The 21,466-nt window shown below is 37.7% G+C and overlaps 1 pseudogene; it reads left to right on the top strand.

Annotated features, from left to right (window-relative positions):
• The first annotated feature begins 370 nt into the window (after positions 1-370).
• LOC137744395 (carotene epsilon-monooxygenase, chloroplastic-like) lies at positions 371-20,293 on the top strand (annotated as a pseudogene).
• The last annotated feature ends 1,173 nt before the right edge of the window (positions 20,294-21,466 follow it).

Genomic DNA, 21,466 nt, shown 5'->3' with positions numbered 1-21,466 from the left:
CTACTGAGTTATCAAGAAGCTATTTGATCACCTCTTCAGTGTGGTCAAGAAGCCTGGCGAGTCTATTGGGGAGTACATTTAGCGCTTTAAGACTGAGAAGGCTAAGGTTATTACTAAACAATCACTTGGACAACTTTCAAGAGATGACTGCCAGTAGACCATCCTCTCCGTGGAGACATTACCATGACCTCAAATCAGACCTTGGTTGAGGCTTTTGACTTACCAAAGCGTCACACACTTTGGGACGATGAGAAACAGGCAAATAAGTTACTAGATTCGACCAAGAAGTAGAACTCTCCAAGAAAGTGATGCCTTGTAGCAAATGATGATTTTTCCAAGAAAGACTATCTACAAGCTGGAAGTAAGGAAGATGTACAGAACTCTTCACGAACAAGGCAAAGTAGCAGACGAGGGATGCAAACACACCAAAGGCTACAATGATGAAGGTCATCTTGGTCAATTTGATCCTCGCAGAGTCCAAGCACCTTGGCTTCACATCCAAAGGGAAGACAAAGAAGATCCACCAAGCTATGACAGTGTTCTAGTCAAGGTTCTAAAAGAAGTTAGGCGCTAGTCAGGCAGCGGGCTGGGACCTAGCGGCTTGTCGGAGCCTAGGCAGGTTCCTAGGCGAACTAGGCAGATTTAAGTAAGTCTACTATATTTCATATAAATAAGCGTTTATTTATACTTAAAATATATGTAATCCCACTATGACACACTTATCAGCACCTAGATTGATCACACAAAAGTAAACTGCGTTCATACAGATGAATGAAGTGCCGCCAATATCTTTCAACTCTCTGTCACCAAGAAACTTGGCATAGAGAAGCCTAACAAATAAGTCCATTCTGCTATCTAGTTTTAATGACACCACCTCTACCACTGTTGGCATCATTGAGCTCGACGTCTACTCACCTTCTATCGTTAGCTCCTGGAAGTTTGTGATCATTGATGAACCATTGCCCCACAACCGCATCTTGATAGGCCTTTGATGCTAGATTGATGCCCAACTTAAAGCAAGTACCAGAAGATACGATTTCCCATCCCTGAAAATGGAGTAGGTAAGACAAGGATAAATCAAACTATGGCCAAAAAGTGCACAGTCTAATGACCCAAGGAGGCAAAGAAGATGAAGTTCATCCCAGTAAGCGTAGCAATGGACAACAGGAAAACTCTAGATGACTCTAACTAGGATCAAGAAGATGGGTCCAAACTTGACTCATCGACAGAAGAAGAAGGATGGAAGCCATAAAAAGGTGTCATACTTGTCATGCTTGACCCATGTCACCCCGAAAGGAAGGTGCAGATAGGCTCCAGGCTTAGCGAACAAGAGAAAGATGAGCTCTGCCTTTCTTCAGCAAAACAAAGACGTGTTCGCATGGTCCCCTTAAGTTATGTCAGAGATCGATCCAGATATTATCTAGCATAATTTACAAATAGATCCAAACTTTAAGCATGTGGCTCCGGCCAAGATCACATCTTTAGCCAAGCTGGTTTTGGACTAGATTACTTTTTAGGTCATTGATCACTATGTGTTGGATGTGATCACCACCTAGTCGACTTCATTTGCATGTTTTGCCTTATAGAAGTTTCTTTCAGAGTAATGGTGCCACTTTATGATGTCATAACATCCTTATGGGCCACCTTGACATCATAACTCCTTAACGTCTTTACATGCCACCTTGGCGTAGATTATCTTCACCTTTTCGTTCCTTCTAAGAAGTGATGGTATTCTGGATTAGTGAATAAAATCTTTGAAGGCTTACATGGCCAAACCACGGGAATCTATGCAAACAACATCATGCTGAAAGGTTAAATACATATAGATCACATTAAGAACCTCGCAGAGACATTTCAACTTCTGCAAGCATACACCATGACGTTGAATCCCAACAAGTGCACATCTGGAGTCTTCTCAGGCATCTCTTTACAAGAAGTACTAGTCTGTGATAGTTGATCGAGTATTTTAAATGTGCTGAGAGATTAGTGGAGAAGCTACAACCCAATGCGCTTAATGGAACTGCTATAAACAAGGAGGACAAATTTTCTCAGTAAACTCTTGATGTTATAAGCCTGTCTTTGTTTAACTACAATTTTGGTTCTAAATGCTTATAGCCCGGTTATTGATTCTGTTTACATTGCATTGAAAGAGGCTGAGCTTCACTCTACTGATATATTGCCCTATTAGAAGGCAAGCACTCTCTTAAGTTTCCTAATCTTTGCTGCTGTATTTTGTTTTCCCTTCCATTTGTGAACTGTGACCACAATTACGTCTTTTCTTTTTTCAGTTGTTGTAGGTTGATGTTTGCAAAAGATAATCCCAAGACAAATAAAAGCTGAAAGCGGTTTCAGGGATCAGGAGTTCTGTTGAAGAACTTATTGCTAAGTGCAAAGAAATTGTGGAAGCTGAGGGTGAAAGAATCGATGAGGAAGAATATATAAATAACACTGATCTAAGCATCCTTCATTTTTTTGCTTGCAAGTAGGGAAGAGGTCAGCATGTACTAGCGTTCGTGATGATAACTGCTTGTATATTTTTAGCATCCATAGTTTCAATAAACATTTACCCTTTGACAGAATTAAGGTTCATGTCGAAAAAGGGAACACTTTTTATCTTTTTAAAAAAAAGAGCATTGATCTTCTTACATAGTAGCAGTGCTATGAAAGATGAGAGTGTATTATCTGCATATGCATATGTCGAAAATGCTCATTGCCTTCCTCTTTTTCTAATATGCCTGATTTGAGTTGTACTAGACTTTATGCATATAATTGTTTGTTTGAAAAAACTAAAGATATTTTCATTAACTTATTCATTTTCGAAGAATGATTAAGACTGTTGATGAGCTCAAGAGTAATCCAAGTCTTCTTCTGTCATTAGTTTTAGCTATAAAGTAAAGACTGAGATCGCTATACTTTTTAGTTCTAAAGTGATCCTGAGGACTGAGGATGCAATACTTTTCAGGTATCAAGTGAGGAATTGCGAGATGATCTTTTATCTATGTTGGTTGCTGGACATGAGACGACTGGTTCAGTCGTGACTTGGACGATATATCTTCTAGGGTATCCATTCCTTCTGTTTCTCTCATTCCCATAGGTTTGTGAGGTACCAGTGTGTACTCAATTATTCATGTATTTGATTATTTTCGTTAATGTAGAATCCCCACACACTGGTGAAGGCACAAGAAGAAGTTGATAGAGTTTTATGATGAGTTACATACTTTACCATAATCTTATTTATTTTGGTTATTATTTTAGAAGAATTTTGATACTTTGAAGTGTATTTTCAATATAGAACTTTCGACTTTCTCTGGGGCTAAACGTGATCAAATGGATAAATTTTGGAGTAATTCCAATTGGAGGACGTTCATGAGTTGTTGAGCTTGATCGTTCAAAATATCAGATTTTTCCATTAAGCGGTTATTTTCTGACGATGGAATAAAAGAGCAATGCGCGGTGGTGGAAAAGTGACGTTTTGGGCTTGATTGCAAGTTTTGGAGCCCAAGATGACCTATTTTGGGTTCGACTCCTTGCGGAGATGTGTTCAGATTGCTCTAATCGTTAAAACAAGCTATCATGGACCTGATTTGGAGGAGTTCTAGGGCTAAAACCTGGCTGAACAGTTGCAGTGCAGATTCTCCTAGCCTAATTGGACTTTTATTTCTAGTTTATTTTATTATTATTTGGTTTTCTAGTCAAAACCTAAGACTTTTACTAGGGATAATTGAAATGCATATGTAATATAAATAAGGGGTTTGTTCCTTTATGCTCTTGTGGGTGAAAAGAAGGGTTCTTGAAGAATTTCAGACTTTTACTTTAAGGTGTTTTCGATTTTTTTTTCTCTTAATATTTTCTCTAGTATTTATTATGAGTATGCATAACTAATTTCTATTGCTAGGGTTAGGCCAAAAGCCTTAGCATGAATATGTGATTTTATTAATTTGCTTATGGATGGATGCATGTTTGCTTTGAATTATTAATGATTGGTATAAACTATCTAATTGACTTATTGATTGGCCACCATTAGAGTAATTAAACAAGTAATTTGATGCAATTTCTGTTGGAGCGTCACCTTGAAATTGAGGAGCGCTTCTTGTGATTAGTAATTGTAAATTCACTTAAGGCGACCATCACGCTCTTAAAGGTTGCATAGTTTTGCAAAGGGTTTTTACAAAATTTAATGAGTCTTGCATGTTTATATTTGATCTGAACATCACAAACGGATTACATGTTAGATATACGTTTTCTCTTGAACATCACGAGGAAAATATGCATTAGGAAAACCTAACCTTCAAAACATGTATGAAAATTCATAAGTAATTGGTAGAATTGCATAGGATTGTTAACGATGACTAGGCTTGGCAATTCTTGACACGACCCGATAACCAACACGACATGAAATTAACAGGTGTTCGGGTCGACACGATAACAAATCGGGTCGTTATCGGGTAACCCGATAACCAGCTGTTAAGATAAGCAAAATATTAATTTTATAATTTATAGCCCTAAAAAAATATTATAATAATTATATATATATTAATTTAACAATTTTATACCCCTAAAAATCATAATAATTATATATATATATATATATATATTAAATTAAATATTAAATATTGGTGACCACTGCATCGGCTTACATATACATACCATTCAATTTCTTAAATGTTATACATACAAAATAAATAAATTTAAATCTACTTAATAAATATATATATGACACACCCTGACCCGGAAAGTCCACTAGGAATCCGAATCGAACTGTGCTGGCTCCGACACCAGGAATCAGGGCGTGCTGGCCGTCACGCTCTGATTTCTGTCAGGGTGTGTCAATATATATATACACATACCATTGAACTTGATGGGATACAAATTCTACGAAACTAATTTGAACGATCCAACCGTCAAACTTGCTTGTATATGCATCGAGATCGCATCAGCAAAAAATCACAAAAAAACAAACTTTCAGAGATCAAGTAATGGGACAAAACTTTTCAACGGTTATCAACGAAAAATCACGATTTAACGGTTATTTTAACTCCGATTTTGATGATTTTTTTACAGCTACACTCCTTGAGCCTATACGAATATAATGAATGAACTCTATCTTCAATTTAAAATATTTACACTAGTGGATACCACAAAATCTTATGTTATACTTAATGGAAGTATGAATAAACTCTTAAGTGTTAGTGAATCTATTATTTTGATGGGATACGCATTCTACGAAACTAGTTTCAACGATCCAACCGTCAAACTTGTTTGTATATACTTCGAGATTGCATACGCCCAAAATTGCAACAAAAAAAAAAAAAACACATTCAGATATCAAGTAACGGGACAAAACTTTTCGACGGTTATTAACAAAAAATCACGATTTAACGATTATTTTAACTCTGATTTTGATGATTTTTTACAGCTACACTCCTTGACCCTATACGAATATAATGAATGAACTCTATCTTCAATTTAAAATATTTACACTAGTGGATACCACAAAATCTTATGTTATACTTAATGAAAGTATGAATAAACTTTGAAGTGTTAGTTAATCTATTGTTTTGATGGGATATGCATTCTACAAAATCAACGATCCAACCATCAAACATGTTTGTATATGCTTCGAGATCGCATACGCCAAAAATCACAATTTAACGGTTATTTTAACTCCGATTTTGATGATTTTTTAAAGCTACACTCCTTGACCCTATATGAATATAATAAATGAACTCGATCTTCAATTTAAAATATTTACACTAGTGGATACCACAAAATCTTATGTTATACTTAATGAAAGTATGAACAAACTCTTAAGCGTTAGTGAATTTATCATTTTGATGGGATACGCATTCTACAAAACTAATTTCAACGATCAAACCGTCAAATTTGCTTGTATATGCTTTGAGATCGCAAGCTAAAAATCAAAAAAAACAAACATTCAAAGATCAAGTAATGGGACAAAACTTTTCGACAGTTATCAACGAAAAATCACGATTTAACGATTATTTTAACATCGATTTTGATGATTTTTTACAGCTACACTCCTTGACCCTATATGAATACAATGAATGAACTTGATCTTCAATTTAAAATATTTACACTAGTGGATACCACAAAATCTTATGTTATACTTAATGAAAGTATAAACAAACTCGTAAGTGTTAGTGAATCTATTGTTTTGATGAGATACGCATTCTACGAAACTAGTTTCAACGATCCAATCGTCAAACATGTTTGTTTATACTTCGAGATCGCATATGCCAAAAATTGCAAAAAACAAACATTCAAAGATCAAGTAACGGGAGAAAACTTTTCGACGGTTATCAATAAAAAATTATGATTTAACAGTTATTTTAACTCTAATTTTGATGATTTTTTACAGCTACATTCCTTGACCCTATACGAATATATTGAATTAACTCGATCTTCAATTTAAAATATTTACACTAGTGGATACCACAAAATCTTATGTTATACATAATGAAAGTAAGAATAAACTCTTAAGTGTTAGTGAATCTATTGTTTTGATACGCATTCTGCGAAACTAGTTTCAACGATGCAACCGTTAAACATGTTTGTATATACTTCAAGATCGTATACGCCAAAAATTGCAAGAATTAAACATTCAGAGATCAAGTAACAAGACAAAACTTTTTGATGGTTATCAACAAAAAATCACGATTTAACGGTTATTTTAACACCGATTTTGTTGATTTTTTATAGCTACACTCTTTGACCCTATATGAATACAATGAATGAACTCGATCTGTAATTTAAATTATTTACACTAATGGATACTACAAAATCTTATGTTATACTTAATGAAAGTATGAATAATAAACTCTTAAGTGTTAGTGAATCTATCGTTTTGATGGGATACGCATTCTACGAAATTAATTTCAACGATCCAACCATCAAACTTGTTTGTATATGCTACGAGATCACATACGCTAAAAATTGCAAAAAAAAAAACATTCAGAGATCAAGTAAAGGGACAAAACTTTTCGACGGTTATCAATGAAAAAGCACGATTTAACGGTTATTTTAACTCCGATTTTGATGATTTTTTTACAGCTACACTCCTTGACCCTATATGAATACAATGAATGAACTTGATCTTGAATTTATATTTACACTAGTAGATACCACAAAATCTTATGTTATACTTAATGAAAGTATGAATAAACTCTTAAGTGTTAGTGAATCTATTGTTTTGATGGGATACGCATTCTACGAAAATAGTTTCAACGATCCAATCGTCAAACATGTTTGTATATACTTCGAGATCGCATATGCCAAAAATTGCAAAAAACAAACATTTAGAGATCAAATAATGGAACAAAACTTTTTGACGGTTATCAACGAAAAGTCACGATTTAACGGTTATTTTAACTCTAATTTTGATCATTTTTTACAGCTACACTCCGTGACCCTATATGAATAGAATGAATGAATTCGACCTTCAATTTAAAATATTTACCCTAGTGGATACCACAAAATCTTATGTTATACTTAATGAAAGTATAAATAAAAGTGTTGGTGAATCTATCATTTTGATGGGATACGTATTCTACGAAAATAATTTCAACGATCCAACCTTCAAGCTTGTTTGTATATGCTTCAAGATCGCATACGCTAAAAATTGCAAAAAACAAACATTCAGAGGTCAAGTAACAGGAAAAAAACTTTTCAACGGTTATCAACGAAAAATCACACTTTAACGGTTATTTTAACTCTGATTTTGATGATTTTTTTACAGCTATATTCATTGACCCTATATGAATACAGTGAATGAATTTGATCTTCAATTTAAAATATTTACACTAGTGGATACCACAAAATCTTATGTCATGATGATCGATGAAAATTGAGGATTTTGTAAAAGGAATAACATGCAAGCTTTGAGTTCCATTGGCAAGGTTTAAACTTTTGAGAAAGGCTTCACAACCTTGAAAAAAAAATCACTTTCATTTTGCATATCCTTGCACATTTAATATTTTGTAATAGGCTAGTATTGTATGGATGTTTGTTTATTAGGCTCTTATTTTCAAATGTAGATATAGTACTTAAACGACAAATGTGTTTTGAAGTAATATTTATGTGGCAATGTGTGGTACGTGCAAATTTAAGAAAAAAAATACATTTTTCTTAACGGGTCATAGCGGGTCGAGTCACTTTACCCGTTGGGTAAATTGACCCAACCTGTTAAGGATCCATTAAGATAACGGGTGTGACACGACATGACCCGTTAAGATAACATGTGTTACACGAAAATGACACGAACATGACAAGCACGACCCGTTTGCCAAGACTAACGATGATGGTTAAACCCTAGTCTTTCTCATAATTATTTTAATTTAAAATCGTTTTCTTCTTTGCTGCCATTATTTTCCAAATTTTTAGATTTCTTTTATTGTTAATTTAATCTTTAAAAATTCAAAAATCTCAAATCTTTGATAAATTTTTTTTAATAATTAATTAAGAGTTAATTTAATTACAAATTAGCCAAACAATCTTTGGGACAACAACCTTGCATTTTACAAGGATAGCGCCCGTCCTATGATAACATAAAGAGCCTGAAGTACCTGACGTGCTGCATAATGGAATCATTGCGTCTCTTCCCACATCCTCCTGTCTGTTAAGTTCCCTTCCGTTTATGTGAACTGTAATGCAATCAAGAAAAATTGAAAAAACAGTGGATGGTATAAGTTCATATCAACTCATGTTTATTCTTGGTGGTTCCATTGCTCTAATTGTAAGAAGTAATTTGAAAATCAACAAGTTACTAGGATCACAGATAAAACCAAAATAATTACAATAAACCAATCAAACAGTTAAAGTGAAATAAACTTATCTTCCGAAGTGGAGGAAGAAGAAGAAGCCATGACTGCTAGGGTTTCATAAGGAGTCTTCTACACTCAAGTAGTTGAGAGTCCTTGCTATCAAATAGGGTTTTAGCATGAGATAGGATAATATTGTGAGTGCAAGGTGATAAGGATTTTACCACCTGCAAAAGTAGGGATAAAAACACTATAAATACTTGCAAGAGTACAAGGTAATTGCAGTATAATCGACTCTAGTAAGGTCGTTCTCCTTAAGAATAGAATGATTAATTTGTATCAAATCAAATCTTAATTAATGACTTAAAACAAAGTTTTGGAAAAAGGTGATTTTGTGATTTCAAATAATAGAAAATAATTAAATAAAGTGACAAAATAAAATAAACTAAAAGAAACGGTTTCTGAAAATTAAATTGTAAAAGTCTAGGGTTCCGCCGTTACCTTAACAATCATATGTAGTTCTTTCAATTACTTATGAATTACACATGCATATTTTGAAGGTTAGGTTTCCCTAAAATATGCCTACTTGGACCCCCAACATAGAGCATATATCAAACATGCAACCCGTTTGTGGTATTCGGATCAAATCTAAACATGCCTAACTCATTAAGCTTTGTGAAACCTTTTGAAAAACCATACAACCCTTAAGACGTGGTATTCATCCTAAGTGAACTTGCACATATTAATCACAAGAAGCCTTCGTCAATTTCAGGTACCAACCTCCGACCAAAATTGCATCGAATTACTGTAAACATGAAAATTCCTAACGATGAACGAGACAAAAACACGTGTACAAAGTAATATTTGTGTTTAATGATTTTGGGGTTACAATCTCTTTGTAATTTGGTCCTCTGATTCAATCTTCGTAAGATGTTGGTTTGTTGACGTGTTGTTGATCTAAAGGTTGTCGAGGCTTAATCTTGGATAAACAATTGGAAGTTTTTTCAAGGGCCGTCGGGGCTTGATCTTGAAGAACAAGGATGAACAGATCGTCAAGGGCTTTTGGGCTTGATCTTGAAGTTGTTGATCCAAAAGGCAATTGGGGCTTGATCTTAGGATGAACAGGTGGGAGTTTCTTCAAAGGCTGTTGGTGCTTGATCTTTGAATAATGGTTGTGCGGATTTCTTCAAGGGTCGTCGGGCTTGATCTTGAAAGTTGATGGATAAGCGGATCTTCAAGGGCTTTTGGGCTTCATCCTGAAGAACGGTTGGATGTGTGGATTTGTTGATGTTGTTGATCCAAAGGGCCGTTGGGGCTTGATCTTGAGTTGGTGGAAGTTCTTCAAGGGCCGTCGAGGCTTGATCTTAAAAGGGGATTTGACGAAGAACGAAGAGAGCTTTCTTGATCATTCGGGATTTGCTTGAGGGCTTTAGAGTTTCAAAGCTTCAAGGTTTTGGTGTGATATCAATTCCTCCCATTCATGAATGCCTTGGCTTCCTATTATAGAATTCCAAAACTTGATTTTTGGATTTAAATAATCAGATGAAATAAATCATTTTCGCCAGGTATTGACACGTGTCTTATGTGATGACTTTTCTGATTTATCTCGATTTTTCGTTGAGTCACACACTACATGTAAAATTTATATGACACATGAGCGTTGAAATTTTAATTATTGGTCAACATTCATTTCACCAAAATTTCAATGTCTACAAATGCCCCCACTTCAAGGCGCGTCGCATACATGTGCTTGTCACGTGTAGGAGATGCGTTTTAAAGTCCTTTAATGTAGATGTCGATCCAAGAGCCGTCAAGGCTTGATCTTGAAATGGACTGAAAATTTCTTCAAGGGCTTTTGAAGCTTGATCTTGAATTGGGCTGAAAGTTTTCTTCAAGGGCCGTTGAGGCTTGTTCTTGAACTTTGTTTGAAATTTCTTCAAGGGCTATCGAGGCTTGATCTTGAATGAAATTGGACCATAAAGAGTTTCACGTGGTAGATCTTTGCACTTGTTGACTTTCCACAACTTTGATCTTGAATAGGGTCGGAGGATTTTCTGGTTTCCCCTAATCATTGACTTTCCACAAGCTCATTCTTGAACTGGGCTAGGGGTTTCTTTTGTTAGAGTTGCACCAAATGTCTGAATTTACTCTTTTTATCTGGAGCTGAACTTGATTCAAGGGTGATGGACATTTGATCTTGAACAGGACTTGTGATTTCTTCAAGGGCCATCAAGGCTTGTTCTTGAATGGAATTGGACCACGAGCGGTCTCACGATTTGGACACATGGCAGGCAAGCGCGAGGTGGAGGTGATGGCCTGTTTCTTTGTTCAATCTTTCCAATTCATATTTAAGAGGGTTAGGAGATGAATCGGCATGTGTTTTGTTGTGCTTGTCTCTACATGCTTCAATGTATCATTTTCGCTTGCCTCATTTATTCTCTAGGCAGATGTGGTATCTTCTGCTGCCTTGTTTATTTCTCCAGCAGAGCGATGCAAGGTAAGCAATTAGGGAAAGGTTCCAGGCAATTGGTTCCTGATTGGGAGTTTGACTTCAAGTTCTGAATGGTTGCTCTCTTTCACTTTATCCTGCAGGTAAGAACAAGGACAAAGAAAAGGACAGGGAAAAAGAACGATATGAGATACTCTTGCTTTCAAAGAAGTGGTGGTGATTTGACAGCATTGCACAACGAGGCTTTACTCTTCAGCGATGGTGTCAGCGAAAGGTTGTTGAAGCTTTTCAATCTCTTTGATTAGAGCAACGATGCCGAGCTTGGTTTTGACTTAAACTCCTTCATTTGGATTATACCATTCTGCAGGGAAGGACGCCGTGCTATAGTGATCTGTTCTAGCTCATCATTGATCCTTATGTTTCAATCTCTTGCCGTATTTCTTCCTGATGCAGGAGTTGAATACAACCTTTGCATTTAAATGGTGTTTCAGAACATTACTTCTCAGCGACGATGAGTACTCGAGAGCAATGCAAGGTAAGCAACCAGGCAAAGGTTCCAGGCAATCAGTTCCAGGTTGAAAGTTTGATTTCAGATTTCGACTGATTACTCTCTTTCCCCTTGTCCTGCAGGTAAGAGCAAGGGCAAAGGAAAAGACAGGGAAAAAGCATGATATGAGATACTTTTGCTTTCAACCTTAATGATATGTGATACTTTTGCTTTGATGTCATTTGTTTGCAAGGGTATTCCCAGAAAGGAAGAAAATTGAGCATTTCGAGAGGCTCTGCTGGGAGTGTACTCTCAGAGGTGCGGAATGGTTGGGCATTTTTTTTTTTGCAGGTCTGCCTTACTCTAGAGGATGGAGGTCGACATATATAGGAATTTTCCAACAGCCAGTAGTGGCGCTATTCCTTTACTCTTGTCGGCAACCGTTGGGTAATTGAAATAGTAAGATTCACGCGTTTTCAACTTTGTTAGAAATCTTTGGCAAAGTTACCCGCGATTTCTGCAAAGCTAAGGTGTGTGGAAGGTGATGACAAATCCGGAAAAGCCGGTCTTTTGAAATCTCTGAACAAATGGCCTTGTTGCCTCTTCGATTTATGAACAAGTGGCCTTATTGCCTCTTCGATTTCTGAACAAACGGCCCAGCTTTTGGAGAGGTGCCTCTTTGATTTCCGAATGACCATGCTGCCTCCTCGATTTCTGAACAGGCCCTATTGCCTCTTCTTTTTTTATAGAGGCATTAATCATGTTCCAAAAACACACTTAAAAAGTTGTTGCCTGTAGGAATTTCCCTCATTTTGTATTTCTAAGAACCCGATTTACACGACCTCTTCTTCCTTCATCATTCCTGCAAATGGCTTGCCCATTTGACCGTTGTCTTGATTTGAATGTTGAGGAAGACGCTGACACGTCTTCTCAAGACAGCATATGGCACCCATCCTTCTTATCCCCTAACGGTCCTCTAACAGTTGGGGACTCTGTGATGAAGAACGTCATAACTGCCACGGTGGTTGCTAGAAATCTTCTCACCCCAAAAGATAACAAGATCCTTTCTAAGCGGTCTGATGAGCTGGTTGTTCAAGACTTTTTGGCTTTCAATGTTCAGTGTGCGAGCTCTGTATTGAACATGGGCCAACGCCTTCTTGCTCGAACTTGCCAGGTTGAATCCTTGATGGCTGAGGTGACCAGCCTTAAGCAAGAGATTAGAGGGCTCCGACACGAGAATAGAGAGTTGCACATGCTTGCCAATAGTTACTCAATGAGCATGAAGAGAAAGCTTGACCAGCTTTAGGAGTTTGAAAATTGGATTCAGAGTGACAATCAGATGTTTATGGCTTTACTCCAGAGACACCTATTGCCTTCAACCTCTAGAGTCTTACCAAATGTTGAGGCTCCAAACAATCAACCTCTGGCACCTCTTTTTCCTGGAGTTCCACCAAGTGATGAGGCTCCACCTGATCAATGAAGGCTCTTTTCTTTTTTTTTATTTTTTTTTTATTTTTTTTTTAACTCATGTACATCCACATTTCTGTAATTTTTTTCAGAGATATCAGTAAATGAGCTTTTATTTGACTCAGTGTACATTTATTTATTTATTTTTATTTATTTATTATTTATTTATTTTATTTTTTTTGGTTATGTAAATTCTAGATTTGTTGTGAAAATGGATGGTGAATGGATGGTAAATGAATGCCCACTATGTAGTGGATGTTGTAGGTGAAGTAAGTGGATGATGTAGGTGAAATGAGTGTGGATTATAGGTGAAGTAAGTGGATGCTATGGGTGAAATGAGTGGAGATTGTAAGTGAAGTAAGTGGATGTTATGGGTGAAATGATTGGAGATTGTAGGTAAAGTAAATGGATGTTGTAGGTGAAATGAGTGGAGGTTGTAGGTGAAGTAAGTAGATGATGTAGGTGAAATGAGTGGAGATTGTAGGTGAAGTAAGTGGATGTTGTAGGTGAAATGAGTGGAGGTTGTAGGTGAAGTCAGTAGAGGTTTTTGATTTGTCGTTTTACATCTTCATTTTCCTATATAAGAAAGACCAAATGTATGAGGAATTGTACATCTTCTACATATATCTTTCTCTTGTCATGCACATTGTCATTGTTGCCGCCGCCGTGACTCTTGGTGCTTGGAGCTTGTTACATTGCGTCACTTTTACCGTGTAGGGTTGTGCAAAAGACTACAGCGAGTTTATGTTGTGTAGTGCCTTTTGGTCATAACTTTCCTCGGTGGTGACGTTGCCGTGCCTCTTGCCGCTGCTTGGAGCTTGTTGCAGTGCGTCACTTTTATTGTGTGGGGTTGTGCAAAAGACTGCAGCGAGTCTATGCTTTGTAGTGGCTTTTGGTCATAACTTTCCTCGGTGGTGACGTTGCCGTGCCTCTTGCCGCTTGCCGTAGGCTCTTTGCTGCTGCTTCTTGAAGGTTGTTCCAGTACGTCACTTTTATCGTGTGAGCTTGTGCAAAAGACTGCAGCAAGTTTATGCTGTGTAGTGCCTTTTGGTCACAACATTCCTCGGTGGTGACGTTGCCGCTCACATTGACCTTGCTGCTTGTCGTGGGCTCTTTGCCACTGCCGCTTAGAGCTTGTTTCAATATCTCACTTTTGGGGTTATGCAAAAGATTGCAGCAAGTTTATGATGTGTAGTGCCTTTTGGTCACAACTTTCCTCGGTGGTGACATTGCCGTGCACATTGACCTTGCTGCTTAGAGCTTGTTCCAGTGCGTCACTTTTACCGTGTAGGGTTGTGCAAAAGACTGCAGCGAGTTTATGCTATGTAGTGCCTTTTGGTCACAACTTTCCTCGGTGGTGACGTTGTCGTGCACATTGACCTTGCTGCTTGCCTTGGGCTCTTTGCCGTTGTTGCTTGGAGCTTGTTCCAGTGCGTCACTTTTACCATATGGGGTTGTGCAAAAGACTGCAGCGAGTTTATGTTGTGTAGTGCCTTTTGGTCACAACTTTCTTCGATGGTGACGTTGTCGTGCACATTGACCTTGTTGCTTGCCGTGGGCTCTTTGCCGTTGCTGCGTGGAGCTTGTTCCAATGCGTCACTTTTACCGTGTGGGGTTGTGCAAAAGACTGCAGCGAGTTTATGCTGTGTAGTGCATTTTGGTCACAGTTTTCCCTCGGTGGTGTGCTGCCGTGTGGTGTTGTGCAAAATACTGCAGCGGGATTTTGCTATGTAGTGCCTTTTGGTCACAACTTCCTCGGTGGTGACGACGTCGTGCCTCTTGCCGCTGCTTGCTGCATCGTCGTCGCTGCACTAATCGTTGCACACCATTGCACTGACCGTCGTCATGCTGTTCATTTTGTTTTTTTTTTTTTTTTTTTTGTAATAAGGCTTTGTAACCAAATCCTTCCTTTAAAGACTAAAGTATTCATATTTTGAATTTGCTCTTTATTCTTCAAAGTGTTTGTGTTTTTGTTATTGATGTGACTGAACTTGAAGTTTTGAAGTTTCAAGTTGCCTACGTACCCTTGGTTAAGGAGGGATCAAGTCATGACGTAGTTTAAATGAGTGATGGTTTTGATGATGATTTTGCCGTACACAGTTTATGCTTTTGCGGGCCAGGAGCGTTTGTTGTCGCCTTTTAGGCTCGTGCGAACGAGGAGCTTTGTGAATTTGTCAAATGATCTTGGAGAGGCATTCCTTGCAATCTTCGTAGCAAATAGTCTTGACTGAGTGATTGAAAAAGTCTTTAGGGAAGAAATCGCGCATTGTAATGGCAACGGACGATATTCGTGTCACAATTTCATCATCCTCAATACTTTCATGTAGCTTTGGAGGTTGACGAAAGCTGTTTTACCCCCTTTCTGATTGGTGAACTTGTGGATGAGACGTATGCTTCTTGTGCATTTTATTTGGAGTGACATGAGTTCATCCTTCAACTTCACGTGACTTGACTGACATGGTTTTGGAGCATACCCCCAGCGATTGAGGTGAAGATTTTGATTCGAAATAGCCGAAAGTAACGGTGGTATAGTTTGACTTCACCACATCGTCAAGATCTAGCTCGATGATTCCTTTCTGAGCCAACGTCATGATGAGATCTTTTAGCACGAAGCACTTTTCCATCGGATGACTGATGAAGCGGTGGAATTTACAGTACCTTGGACTGTCAGTACGATTAATCTCTTCCAGCCGTCTACAGTCAGGTAGGTCGATCACCTTCTTGTCAAGCAAGTCTTTCAACATGGCAACCACATCAAAGTCGGGGAATGGATAAGTCTTCTCCTCAAGCTCCTTCAAAGTGCGTCTACGCATCTCTTGATCATGAAAAGCTTCAATTTGAATCGTCATGCCTCGTGTAAGATTTTGACTGGATTTGTGTTAACCGTCATTGCTTCCTTAGTGGATTTCCACACAACCTTATCCATCTTTGGCCCCAAACCTTTGTCGTTCTGGTAATCGGCGATCGGTTATTTCTTCCCATGATGGGTGCTTAACTCCATATCATGGGTGCGGGTGGCTAACTCCTCAAAGGTTCGTGGTTTAATGCCTTGAAGGATGTAGTGTAATCCCCATTGCATGCCTTGAATGCACATCTCAATGGCGGAGGTTTCAAAAAGCCGATCTTTGCAATCCAGGCTTAATGAATGCCATCTATTGATGTAGTCGACGACAAGTTCATCCTTCCACTGTTTCGTATTGGTTAGCTCCAACATGCTTACAGTGCGACGAATACTGTAAAAGCGATTGAGAAATTCCTTTTCTAGCTGATCCCAACTGTTCAAAACTTGGGCTCGAGGTTGGTGTACCAGTCAAAGGCATTACTTTTCAGCGAGTGCATGAACTGTTTGACAAGGTAGTCTCCCTCCGTCCCAACATTATTGCAAGTTTCAATGAAATGGGCGACATGTTGCTTTGGGTTTCCCTTCCCATCGAACTGCATGAATTTTGGCGGTTGATAACCCATCGGCATCTTCAAAGCGTCAATCTTCTTGAAGTAGGGTTTCGAGTACAACATGGAGGTGTGTGAGCTCCCTTCGTATTGTGCCTTGATGGTGTCGGTGATCATCTCCTGTAGCTGATGGATAGAAAGATATCCCATGAGTGTTGCCACTTGGTCTGGCTTCTGCTCTTCTTTGACTTTTTCCACTAGAGGCTCCTCTTCTTCATTAGCTCATCTCTTTAGTGGATTAACCTTTAGGTCGGGTTTCTCATCATCCTGCATCTCCAGTCGGTTGATGAGTGCAGTGATTTGCAAGTCTTTTTCCTCCACAGTCCTTGTGAGCCTTGCAATTGCTTCACTCATTTGAGCCAGTTATTCTTCAACAGAGATAGCGCCGATGGTCATGACTTGTTCTTTGTTTAAAGCCATGGAGTGTGCTTGAATATCTTAAATGGAGACAGAGATGAGAGGTAGAGATTATCCTACTAGGCGTGCCAAATTTGTAAACACGAAAATTCCTGACGACGAACGAGACAAGAACACATGTACAAAGTAATATTTGTGTTTAATGATTTTGGGGTTACAATCTTTTTGTAATTTGGTCCTCTTATTCAATCTCTGTAAGATGTTGGTTTGTTGACGTGTTGTTAATCCAAATGATGTCGAAGCTTGATCTTGGATGAACAGTTGGAAGTTTCTTCAAGGGCAGTCGGGGCTTGATCTTGAAGAACAGGGATGAACAGATCGTCGAGGGCTTTTGGGCTTGATCTTGAAGTTGTTGATCCAAAGGGCCGTTGGGGATTGATCTTAGGATTACCAGGTGGGAGCTTCTTCAAGGGCCGTCGGGGCTTGATCTTTGAATAATGGTTGTGCGGATTTCTTTAAGGGCCGTCGGGCTTGATCTTGAAGGTTGATGGATAAGCGGATCTTCAAGGGCTTTTGGGCTTGATCTTGAAGAACGGTTGGATGTGTGGATTTGTTGATGTTGTTGATTCAAAAGGTCGTTGGGGTTTGATCTTGGGATGAATGGATGATGAACAATGAACACTTTCTTCAAGGGTAGTTGGGGCTTAATCTTGAGTTGGTGGAAATTCTTCAAGGGCCGTCAGGGCTTGATCTTGAAGGAGGATTTGACGAAGAACAAAGAAAGCTTTCTTAATCCTTCGGGATTTGCGTGAGAACTTTAGAGTTTCAAAGCTTCAAGGTTTTGGTGTGATACCAATTCCTCCCATTCATGAATGCCTTGGCTTCCTATTTATAGAATTCCAAAACTTAATTTTTGGATTTAAATAATCAGATGAAATAAATCATTTATGCCAGGTATTGACACGGTCCTATGTGATGACTTTTCCGATTTATTTCGATTTTTTGTTGAGTCACACGCTACATGTAAAATTTATGTGACACGTGAGCGTTGAAATTTTAATTATTGGTCAACATTCATTTCACCGAAATTTCAATGTCTACAATTACTTTCCTAAAGATCCTAATGGTAGCTAAGCATTAAGACAATTGGACAGTATAAACCGGTGATTAATAATTCAAATTAGACAGTATAAACCGATGATTAATAATTCAAACTTGCATGCATAATATCATAAGCAAGTTAAAAAGAAAGTACATATTCTTGCTAAGGCTCGTGGCCTCACCCTCGCAAATGGAAGTTAGTTACTAGCAATCATACAACAAAATATTATTTAAAACAAGGATAGAAAACACCTTGAAAATAAACTTGAATCCAAAAGCTCTCTAAAGTTTGCGTGCGTTTTCTCCCCTCCCCTGTCTTCTCCTACCAAAAAAACCTAAAGGCTAAAAAACCTTATTTATACTACTAGAAAATAAAACCCTAAAAGGTCTTAGAGTAAAACTAGGAAACATAATTAAAATAATAAAGCAGAAAATAAAAAGGTTTCCTATTTGAACTAAAATTTGGATTTCTCAGAAAATCAGACTTTTGACTGACCAAATAAACTCTAATTTGGTTCCAAAAGGTCTCTTTTGAAAGCTGAAGTCGTTCCCTACAAATCATCAGAAGGAAAATTCCTCAAAATATGCCTCTTGACCTCCAAAATACCCAAAAAGTCCAGAAACGTCAATCTGGAAAAGCTGTGGGCCTTTATTTCATCACCAAGGTCAAACGGCTAAGTAGAAAAATCTGAAACTTTAATACAATCATCTTGAAAGACTCACGAACATCCTCCAATTGGAATTACTCCAAAATTCATCTGTTTAATCACTTTTTTCTGTAGAGGAAGTCGAATGTCCTACATTAAAAATATAATTCAAAGTATCAAAATTCACACATAATAACCAATAAATTATTACTAAGACTAGGGTAAAATATATAGTATAATATGGACTCATCATAGAGACCTCCCTATATATATCCATACTCCCTTGATATCAGGCCTATTAACTGATACCTTGAATATTCCAAACTGATATTGAACTCTTGTCAAGTCTTGATAAGGTTTCTTGAATATAATTGCATGTTATTAGGACTCTTAATCTTAGCCAAATAGGATAGGAATTTCCTCAACATGATAACTCATACACTGAGCTATTAGTTTGTCGAGAACAAGAACTCATTCTTCTTGACACTCACATCTTACACTAATTTATTTAGATTTTGATAAGAAGAGCTCAAGTTGCTGACGTGCTCCCTGGAAATTACAAAGTCAATGGTCAAGATATCAGGATATCAGTATACAATAGCCATCGTTCTTCAGAGGTACCATCTTACGTTAAATTTGAACCCAGTGCACTATACATGTTAATTAAAAATGTATGGAATAATGAATATAAAGTACTGAAGAATACAGAAACTGTAATATGAATTTGTTTCCCCTCAAATCATTTTTGAGAATATGTTTCCCTTCTAATCATGGAAATTAAAAACGTATTCGGGGTGTTTTTTTCCTTACAAGGTGTGGGAGAGAGCAGAAGAGTTTGGACCTGAAAGATTTGATCTGGAAGGCTCTGTACCTAGTGAAACAAACACGGATTGGTACTTACAATTGTTGCCCGTTTCGGGATGTTGCAGCGGCTACATAATCTCTGGACTTGTCCTCCTTGGCATTCTTTTTAAGAACGCATGATTGTAAGCAATCAACCTAGAGCCCCAGTGGCTTCTTTCTTTGCATTTACATAGCTCGTTTACCAATAGTTAAACAAAATTATCTACTGTAGGTTCATTCCATTCAGCGGAGGGCCACAGAAGTGTGTTGGTGATCAGTTTGCTCTGCTGGATGCGGTTGTTGCTCTAGCAATCTTTATTCAGAACCTGAACTTTGAGCTGGTTCCGGATCAGAACATCAGCATGACAACTGGAACAATTCACACTACAAACATATGCTCTTCAACTCACATGCTACAATTTTACACAGATTGCCTAACATCCAAATCTTGATATAAGAAATTTAGATTGGGATCCATGTGGCATATATATCCAAGATCAATAAAACTAAGTTGTGTAATATTTACAGACCGCATTATTGATCACTTCTCTCAAATGAATGAGCTCGATGCGAGACTCAGTTATATAAGAAGATCTATATGTTAGTACATATAACATCAGTAGTACATAAGGTCTCCTAACAGTTTGCTTGTTTGTTGCAGGGTTTGTACATGAAACTGAGCCAAAGACACGCAAAGTCCGCATTAGCTAATTAAACAATCACGCAAGTGATGAGAGAATCCCAGTGTGCTTTAGAAGTGTCAAGAGTCCGTACTAGTATTTTACCGGATTTATGTTCGGAATGAACTAATGATGTTTATAGTTTTTAGTGTGATTGTCGCACTCTAAAGAGATAATAATAGGTAATGCTGCGGTTACCAAATCAAGTTTCAAAACTTTGAATTATACGGTACGAAAATATATCTCCTCAACATTATTCGTTCCTAATTAACATTCCTTTTGCCATTCATCATCTTTCTCGGGACGGCCATATGGGAGTCGATGGCTTTTTAAGCTTTGTTACTACCGCCACTGTGCCATGCAAAAACATCAACAATTAACATCATGACACAGCTTTCTTGTATTTTGTTCGCTTATTACTATATGTGAATTTGTATTTCAACCAAGCCAATTGTCTATAGCAGAACATAAAACAAATAAATGATACACAGTATAATCTCTATATCATAATGTTGGAATTAAACAAATTTTAGTATAAGGAGGTTATTAATTACTTAATAGATGTGTAGTTACCAAAATTTTTTTGAACATGTTGTCCTTGATAAAAGTTGTATAGATAAAAATAAGTATATTAGTACTGGAACAGGTCAATTTTCAGGATGTACCCATTGAAAAAAGAGAGACACCTAACTAATGCATACATGTATAGTAGTGCTCGTTTTATGCTAAAAAGGTATAAGCAAGCTTGATGAGCTATGTCAAAAGTTCTATGTCAGTTGAAAAACTTCCAGTCTTTAGAACTTTTGTGCAACTCCTTTTCTAGCACAGCAATGACATCTTCTTAAGTGACAAGGGATGGTCCCTTCTCAGAACCCTTCCCGGCAGCAGCGACTGACTTTTCTTGGGGGATCGTCTCTTGATATGCGCAATCCTTCTCACTCATTTTCTTGCAATTGGCTTCGGGATTGAGTTTTTCAACTCCTTCAAAGATGCAGCAATTTCTTTTTGGGCTTCTCCCAAAGCGTGAATGGCAACGATGATGTCTGGCATGGCGTACTCTTCCAATTTTTCTTGACTTTCCTGGCGATGTTCCTCACACTGGGACTTGTTCAACCAAGAAGCAGCCTTGCCTTCCTCTTCCGAGGCTTTGCCACTCCTGATGTCGTTTCTTCTAGATCTTAGAGCCCTTGAATCAAAGTTGCGATGTG

This window comes from Pyrus communis, chromosome 9 (assembly GCF_963583255.1).
Source record: "Pyrus communis chromosome 9, drPyrComm1.1, whole genome shotgun sequence".
NCBI lineage: Eukaryota > Viridiplantae > Streptophyta > Magnoliopsida > Rosales > Rosaceae > Pyrus > Pyrus communis.
This window is presented reverse-complemented; position numbering and strand designations above follow the sequence as displayed.